General features: G+C 52.0%; 1 long non-coding RNA gene across 1 annotated transcript; it reads left to right on the forward strand.

Annotated features, from left to right (window-relative positions):
• Nucleotides 1-117: 117 nt before the first annotated feature.
• Nucleotides 118-6,738, forward strand: LOC106146715. Its single transcript, XR_001231275.1, has 3 exons — nt 118-382; nt 1,894-2,101; nt 3,686-6,738. It is a non-coding gene; the product is annotated as an uncharacterized LOC106146715 (long non-coding RNA).
• The last annotated feature ends 2,513 nt before the right edge of the window (nt 6,739-9,251 follow it).

A 9,251-nucleotide genomic window follows, 5' to 3' on the forward strand; every position in this document is an offset into this window, starting at 1 on the left:
ATATATATATATATCATCCTGCATTCCGAGTGCATGCCAAAAATGTCAGCTTTAGAAGTAGGATTTTGTTACTGGTATCTTGGTAATGTGAGCAGTACACACTGAGAACTGCAGGCTTGTGTCACTGGACCAGCAGCCCAGGGTAAGCCAGCACACTCAGACCTGTTTTGCCCACCCTTTGCCCCCAGTCCTGCAGTCTAAGGTGGCATCCTGTTGGCCTGGGTCTCAGGAGGTTGCAGGAACACAGGTGCCTCTTTGTGCTGACGGTTTCCCCAGCTCAAAGTTGGCTGGGAGGCTCCGGAGGAAATGAAGGAGTCCAGTGGAATCCATGCCCAGAAGGAAAGTAGGAGGATCACCATGGCAACTGCAACCTGAACACAAGGTAAGCAAGCCCAAGACAGGAGGAGAATCAAGGAGGTGAAGCATCCCAGCTAGAATTTGATGAACAGGTAGGACTTTTGCACTTAGGGGGGATAGGAAGGGGTCTCTGAGAGAAGGGAATAACGTGGTTAAAAGCTCAGGTCAGGGAGGGGTCCCACTGGTTGAGAGACAGGGCAGGAGTAGAGTTCATCTGGCTGGTTGGTTGACAGTGCACCCTTCCAGCAGGCATGGGAAGCATCTTCTCTCCCCTTTCAGCAGGTGGGGCTGCCAGGGAGCTGGGGGTGCTTTCTAGTCCCTCCAGGGAGTTCCATTCCCCAGGAGAGGCTGACCTGAGGCAAAGCCACAGCATCGACTTTGCAATTCAGGAAGCTCAACCAGCCCCAGTTTGGTGAATATACAGGGGTTTTTATTTCACATCCTCAGTGTTAGATTGGAGAGTGCCTGGACACTAGAAGGTGCCATGAGGCTGCGCATAGGGCAAAGCCACCATGACTTAAAGGAGACATCCTAGCCACGGGCTTTCCAGGAGTCCTGATTAGATTGACAAAAAAATAAATAAATAAATAGGCTGGTCTTCAGGGCTTCAATAAACACCCTCCATTGCTTCTTTTAGGATCCAGTCCAGGGCTAGGGTCCTAGCTCAGTAGTAGGTGCTTGCCAGGTATGCACAAGGCCCTGGGGTGGATCTTTAGCACTGAAAACAAAATGGCTTAATACCTGTAGTTCCTGAGTTCCCCAGGCTTTGCTTTGGCCCTGGGCACCACACTCCAAGACTATGAACTTGGAGTCAAAGTAAAAGGCCGAGCGTCCTTTGCTCTGCAAGACTGTGGACACCTGGGTTGAAGTGTAAGGCAGGAAGTGCAGGAAAGAAAGCAAAGCAGCCAACATTTCAGGCTATTCCATGCAGGGCAGGTTCCAGGAAGCCACCCTGGGGGCCAGCCGAGGTCACCTTTGTCACCATGCCTGGCACTTGGAAGTACAAAATGACGAGCATTTAAGTGAACCGTGGGGGTGTAATGAAGGCAACAAGAGGAACCCAGCTAGAGCAAAGGAAGGCAGACACTTCCATGGACCCTCAGCAGTTGCTAACAGCAAGGCAAGCAGCCCATTTGCTTTGGATTCAGGGCTTGGCTTTTCTCTTCGCCCTTCATCTACCTCTGGGATGAACATCTAGCAGGATAGATCCTATTTGTACATAAATCGAAATACTGACATTTTGTGTCAAAAGCACAGGTAAGTTCTTGCATCCTCTCTGGGATATTTCTGCCTGGAGAGGACTTGTGCCCTCCTCCCAGAGTCCCCTGGAGGCACCCCTTAGAAAGCGTGTCCAGCCAGACTCTCTCACACAGTCCCAAGAAAGTGCCATGTCTAAACTTCCTTGGCTGAATCTAATGGACATCAACATCAGGGGACCAGACTTGACTTCCTCCCCCAAGGGCTAAGGTGCCCCAAGAGACACAGGCACCTGTGCCGAGACCACCTTGTCACTGCCTTGACCTCTTTTACTGCCAGAAACATCCCAGCTACTGCCCGATGCAGGGGTGCAAAACCAGGAAGAGGGATGTGCACCACATACGCTCCTGATGGCAAACGGTCTTGCAAGAAAACCCAAGACCGTCGCTATTTCTGTCCACCGTGAGCGGACCTGACCCCACGGCCTCCACCACAGGGAGCCAGCACAGTGACAAGCCACTGAAATAAGATGAAGCAGCGCTGTGGTGTAAGTATCTTTCCAAAACTGCACTTCATGACTGCAAAGTCAGCCTCCTCAAAACCACTCCACCGCTCCTGTCTGCCCACCCCCTCAGCCAGCTCTGCAGCAGCCCCTCCCCATTCCTTCCCAGAGCCCCGCATGCCGCCTCACTGGGCTCAGCCTCGGCAGTGAGCCCTGGTGAGCAAAATTGCTTTACCTCCTTAAAAAGGCCTCAGAGACTGAAAGAGAGCCCGTCTCTCCCCGTCTCTCCCCGTCTCTCCCTGTCTCTCCCGCCGGCCCAGCCCAGCAAGGTGGTGAGCAGATCCCTCAATCATGAAAGCCATGCAGAGAATCCGCACTGCCACCCAATTGGTTTCTGCCAGGTGCTGGCGGGCTGCAGCACAGCCTTGCTGTCAGCGCTTCATGAAGGCGACCTGCTGAGGGCTGGGGCGGGCGCTCCTAGGGTCAGGCATGGGGCAGGACATGTCTCTGCACAGGGAACCAATCTGAGCAGGGCGCATAGTTGGGAAAGGACACTCAGGGCTGTCCAGTGCACAGAGGGGCCCTCTGCCATCGTCTACATATCTGGGTGCCCTGGTGACAGAAGGTACCCCTTGCTGGGGGCCACAGGGCTAAACCCATTGTATCCCAGGAGACTTTAATAAAGAAAAGAGGCTCGTTAGGGCACAGTCTTGGAGGTTTGGGGGCATTGGTCCTGGCATCTGCTCTGCTCTGATGCGGCCCCCCCTTGGCTGTATCACAGGGCAGTTGCTGAAGGCGCTGCAGAGCTTGAGAGAGGCGGGAAGACAGTCAGAGAGTGGGGAGGGGCCAGTGGGGATGGGGTGGGGCCAGAGATAATGGGGAGGAGCTAGAGAGAGTGGGAGGGGCCAGAGAGAAGGGGGTGGGGCCAGCCTTGCTCCTTTGTGACAACCCACTATTGCAGGAGTGCCTGGGGTCTCTGAGAACCACATAATCCTACTGAGGGAGGCGACCCTGTGACCCAGGTACCCTGCACTAAGCCCCACTTCTAACGGTCCCCCCGCCTCTTGCGAGGCCCTGCGGGAGGAGGCACATCCAAGCCACAGCGCAGGGCACGGCAGGGTGCGGGCAGAGCAGAGCCTCAGCCACTCAGTGTGTCAGTACATGGCCTCGCTCCTCTGTGAAAGGAAGCGACACAGCCCCGCCCCTCTGAGGGGCTGCACAGACGCAGGGAGATAGCGGGCCTGGCAGGACTGTAGAGCTCAGCTGTGCTGTAGGGAAGTTACACTGGCCCGGCTTCCCTTCCGCCCTCTCCTGGCTCCCACACTCTGTCCGTCCTTCAGACCCTTCCTAACAGGGCTGTTGTGGGGGGATCTCCGGCCTCAGAAAGGGTATGTCGGAGTCCCGGGCCCCAGCACCTGTGGAGGTGACCTGCGGAAGTAGGGACTGTGCGGAGGTGATCAGCCGATCTAGAGAAGGGCTCCTCCAGGGTCATGAGCTCGTGTCGTTAAAAACCACACTCCCTTATTTGCATCTTGCTCCTTTGGGAATGGAATGGGCCTACCAGATGGGTCCTGGCCACATAAAAAGGACCACTGCACTCAATTTGGACCTGTTTTGACTTCTTGAAAGGAACTGAACTTAGCATCCTCCTGAGGACCCAGTTCAAGTAGGAGACTTGAGGGGCGGAAAAGATAGGACTCCGAGATGCCGGAGACCAGAGGTCCTGAGAGACACACCGAGCAGAAGCTGCATCCAAACACACCGACCCCGCCGGTGCAGCCATTGCTGTGGTAAAGCACGAGGCCCGACCTGGGGTAGGAGCCAGGAGGTCTGTGACAGGAAAGAAGCTCTGTTCTTATTGTCACCGTTTAATGCATCTTAGCACACATTACCGGCCCCAAGAGCACAGGCAACAAAGCACACAGAGGTGGTGGTCAGAATCCGACATTTCCTACCACGTTGTGGATGTCATAGATGACCTTCCTGGGTGGCTCCGTGGGGCCACTATGGTGGTTACTAGACAGCTCGATCTTGTTTTTTAATGTTTTAATTTTTTAAAATGGGTGGGTCACAATAACACAGTTCTGGGGGAGTGATATTTTGTTTCCACAGAATGGTTTCCTTGGTAAGACTATTCATTTATTTCATGCACGTATCCTGCACCAAGCTGCCCTGGCGCCACCCCATGGCGCGAAACCCTTTGGAGGCTCCTGACTTAGACATGAGAAATCTGCACGAGTGCCCGCTATCTCTTCTTACGATGTGCTCTGTGCAGTTGGGACTTGTAAAAAACGGCCTGTCGCATGAGCAAGACAGATGATCTTCCTGCCATGCTAATAGGAGCAAATAGAACCTTTTACATCTCTGTAGAACAACACGGTTGATAAAGAGGCAACAGACTCCACCTAATGGGCATCAGTAGGCTGCCCAACGGGAACGGGCCTGTCTGTCTTTGCGAACTGTTTTACTCCTATGACGCTGTGTCATTTCCAGGAATCAGATGGTAAAAATGATATATTTTTGTGGTTTGGCGTCCGCAGCTTTGCTCTGGCTTCACTGGTAACCGTCAACATCTGCAAATTATTATGCGCTTAAAAAAGAAAATCCACCACCACTGCAGGCTGCACCCTTCGTCCCCGGAGGGGCCAGCCTTCCTGCCAGGCCATGGAGTTTCGAACTGGGATCGAAACCAGGCTTCCCAGCAAACCCTCATAGACATTTGTAAATAAGAGTGAGGAGCCCACTGTCTGCGGCTTTCTCAGCCCTAGGAGGCTGACTGTCGCATCATCCACTCGAGTTCTGAGGACAAAGAAACTGTGACAGCCAAACTAAAAATGCACCAGGGCCAGCGCTGTCTTTACCGCTATCAAAAGACTACGAGTTCTTGACTCATTCGGGCCCAGGGCCACCCAAAGAGAACTCTGTGTTTGGGTGCCTTCCCCTAAGTGAGGGAGCAGAGGCTCTGCCAGTCATGGAACACACATCAAAGGCTTGGAGAAGCCCGAGCCTGGCGCTCAGAACCTTGGCAGGACCGCACCTTGCCCAGGAGCCCGTGCCGTGCTCGTCCAAGCCGGCTGGCTCTCGTGACTGCCTCGGAACAACAGGGCAGATGTGCGTGTGGGAAGCGAGCCTCGCCCAACATCTGTCCCGCGGCGGGCAGGCCTGGGAGTGCACAGATGGCGCTGGAGTCCCCAGGTGGGCGGCGCAGACAATTAGTGGGTGCTGCATCATGGGTAATCTAATGACCGGGGACACGAGGTGAAACGTGGTGTGATGAGCTACGCCACTCCTCCCGGTCGCTCTGTATTTTTCTTCTGATAATTTGTGCCCCAACTCACGTGAAGGTCACAGAGTTTCATTTGAAAGAGGCTGAGTGGACTCATTCATGTGCCCTACGCCTGGACCCGAAGTGCTGAGTGGCTGCCCTTGCGAGGAAGGCGAGGAGGAGGGGTATGCCGCTGAAATTAGAGTGAAGTACTCAGAAAGAGACCACAAAGGTTTTTGGTGAAATTATACTTTGGAAAGTGAGTGTCCCTCTAAGCTGATTATGATAGACTTGGACGGATCACAGGAGGCTCAGACAGAAGACAAAGGGACGACTCCAGAGAGACTTCCTGGAGGAGGTGAGCTCTTTGAAGTGATGATGTGCACAGTTTGAGAGAAAAAAATTGGAAAAAGGAAGACTATGAAAGCCAAGGAAAGAGTAGGAGATGAATCAAAGGGACAAGGACCCAAAAATATGGTTGGGACCTAAGACAAGGACCTTGATTCAAGATAGGAGCCTCTCTCAGAGATGCCACATGACAGGGCAAAGAGGTCCAGCTGTCCACCCCAGGCTGCAAGAAGACATCAGGTGACAGATGCCCAAGCAGTCCGAGCAATCAAGTCTTCCAAAATGTCATCCAGAGAGGGTGACACACCAAACACATAAAGCCTTGTGACAGCTAGGATTGGCACATAGTCGGTGAATAAACACCCACTGTATTGAGAACTTCAAACTCATGCCCTCCGTTATCCACGGTGAGCTCACTGATACATGTTTAAGCCTTGATTGTCCAGAAGGGGGACAGTGCATTCTGCTAAGCAGTGGATAACCTATCTTTCCTACAATTTTTTCGTGTAGACAGATCGCATTGAAATTACTTCCTCATTTTGGACCACATGGCAAGGGACAAAGTTGTTGAGAAGAGGGCGCACCACGCAGTTCCCAAGCAGGGAGAAGATCTACGTGAACGGCACAGTTTCTAGCAGGTGGTGACATCTTCTTACCTAAGTACTGGAGAGGAAGCCTTGACCTTGTGACCTTGCAGATGGCATCTCAAGGGATGATGTTAATTTAAGACTCTGTCATAGGAGCTCTAGGGTCTGTCCCACCAGGGAAGGAGGCTACTGAGCACAGGCCACAGATCATCCAACACACACACACACAGAGTCAGGACCATGAACTTGTGGTTCTGTGTTCCCAGCATGAGGACCCCACTGCAGAGGCACTGGAGAACAGCCTGCGCCTTCCGTTCAGGGCTTGGGATTCATCGTGGAGAACTTCTTTGATCCTCAGTCCAGTGAAGGCGACTGTCTTCCTTCCCGTGGACTGCCACAGCAAAGCCCAACCAAGCAGAGTGACTTAAAACACCAGACAAGAATTCTCTCTCCATTCTGGAGTACAGAAGTTCAAAATTCAAGTGTCAGCAGAGTCGATTTTTCCTAAGGATCTTTCCCAGGCCTCTCTGTTAGCTTCTGAGGTTGCCGGCTGGCAATGTTTGGCGTCCTGTGGCTTGTGGGCAAATCCGTCCGATCCTTGCCTCTGGGGTGACAGGCCTTCTGCCTCTGCACATCTCTGTTCTCCTCTCCCCATCTCTGTTCTCCTCTCCCCTTCATGAAGATGCCATTTTATGGAATTAGGGTCCCTCCAGCTTGACCATCTATCAACTAGGTATACCTGTAACAATCTGATTCCAGCAGAACGTCACTTGCTCAGGGTCAGGACTTTAGGATATCGTGTTGAGGTCAGCCCCCAGCAGACAAATGCAGAACTGGCATGATATAGGCTCATGTCCTGGGGTTTCTACCGATGCACTTTTCTGTTTGAACTTGAAACACAAGGAGCCGCCCCTCTGTCAAAGTCCCCTATACACAAGTGCCTGCCTCTGGTGACCAAAGTCTTTCACAGTCTTGGGTCAGTGGCAGTAAGTTGCATTTCATGTTTCCACACAGGCCCGTGTATAGAAGCCAGTGCTTCCAGCAGGAAGAGAATGATTTGAAAATTCTATCCTAGGAGGGTCCCTAACTTCATGAATAAAAATAGTTATATTTGAATTGCAGATAAACCATGAACAATAATTTTAGTATACTTACGTCCCATATAATATTTTAAATCTGCTTATTAAACTTATGAAATGTAAAGGTAGCAGGGTGCTCAGTATTTCACCTGGCCAGCCTGTGCCCCCACACGAACAAGAGCTGATGTGTGCTGGTGGCCGTTCCCCACCTCCAAGCTCTGCCCGCACTCGATCTGCCCTACAGGCTGCGGGCAGGTTTTTTGCGCAATCTCTTTTAAAAGAAAAAAGCCCTTCAACAAACTAAATTTAGTAGCGTTTAAACCAGGTATGGTAGCACGACCTGTAATCCCAGCACTCTGGGAGGCCGAGGCAGGAAGGTCACAAGTTCAAGTCCAACTCGAGCAACATAGCAACTTAGCCAGACCCTGTCTTAAAAAATAAAAAAGGGCTGGGCATGTAGCTCAGTGTGGAGCCCTTGGGTTCCATCCCCGATAAAACAAACAAATAAAAAAATTAGCAGGTCAGATTTGGCACAGAATACTCACACGCTGGGTAGCCCTCAGTTTGAATGAGAACGCATTCTAAGAACTCTGGTCTGCAGCGCGAGCAGGGTATTCACGGACAGGCAGGGACACGGAGCTGCACAGACAGCTTTATTGGCACCAGCTCAGCGCTTGGCCTTATTCAGATTGGCCAGACCTCGAAGCTGACTGAAACGCGGCTGCTGTGACTGATTGAATCCAGGCTACTTAGGACCAGGTGAACACCATCGACCCTCAGTACCCTCCGGGCACTTGCTCCAGAACCGTTCCCAGCACCAAAATCCAAGGATGCTCCAGTGCCTCGCATAAAATGCCACTGTATTTGCACACAACCTGTACACCTCCTCCCGTGTACTTTAAATCATCTCTAGATGGCTTCTGACGCCCAACACAATGTGATCGCTATATTAGTCCTCATTATATACTGCGCTATTTAGGGCTTAGTCACAAGGGAAAGAAAAGTTTGCACGTTTTCAATAGACATAATTCTTTTAAAAACAATTATTTTCTATCTGTGGTTGGTTGACTGTAGATATTGAACCCCCAGATACAGAGGAGACTAAATTAAGCTTTAGTCAGTTCACACACTAAATTAGATCATGCTCCATTAAAGACCTAAGCACTAAGGCGTCCTCAGGCTACATTTAGTTAACTGAACACCCCCACTGGGGCAGAGGGACCACAGCCAAGGAGATCAACATGAAATTTTAAACCGTGGCAAATATTTCCCCAAATTAAACCACTCCCACAGACCTGATCACGCTGGACCACCTAAGATGGTGTTGCTCGAATGTATTACTCCTCTTCCTACACTATGAGTGAGTAGGAGGTAGCTAAGGAAACGGCTGGGAACAAAAGGAGGGAGGCTTGCCATGGAGCCCACTTTCTGGGGTGGACCCCCTTCTAAGTTAAAAGCTAGCCCAGGCCCAGGAGGCCCAGGTCTGAATACAATGGGACGAGGTAACCGGGTAGCTCATGCACAGTACGTCCCACACATGCCCACAGCGGTCTTCTGCAACCCTTGGCGACCCCAACCTTAATCACCATATCACTGGTTATGCAAATTTGAGCCCTGTGGGCTGTGGACACCATGACAGCTCCTCTAAGGGCCCCACAAGGTCAAACACTCCACTGCCCGATGGAGGGGCTGAGTCAGGCTGCCCACGGCAGGAGTCACACTTCCGACCAGACCTTCAGTCCCGCCCCAAACCCGAAGGCTTGAGACCCTCAGCACCAAGCCCATGCAGCTCTCTGAGCTCCTCCCACTGGCCACGCTGACCCCTGGAGTGGATCCTGTCTTTTCCAAATGAATCACTGACCCTGCTATTGCTCTTGGGTGTCCTGCTTGGTTCTTTCTTTAAGACACCAGGAGCC

This window comes from Chinchilla lanigera, unplaced genomic scaffold, assembly GCF_000276665.1.
Source record: "Chinchilla lanigera isolate Chin_1 unplaced genomic scaffold, ChiLan1.0 scaffold00006, whole genome shotgun sequence".
Taxonomy (NCBI): domain Eukaryota; kingdom Metazoa; phylum Chordata; class Mammalia; order Rodentia; family Chinchillidae; genus Chinchilla; species Chinchilla lanigera.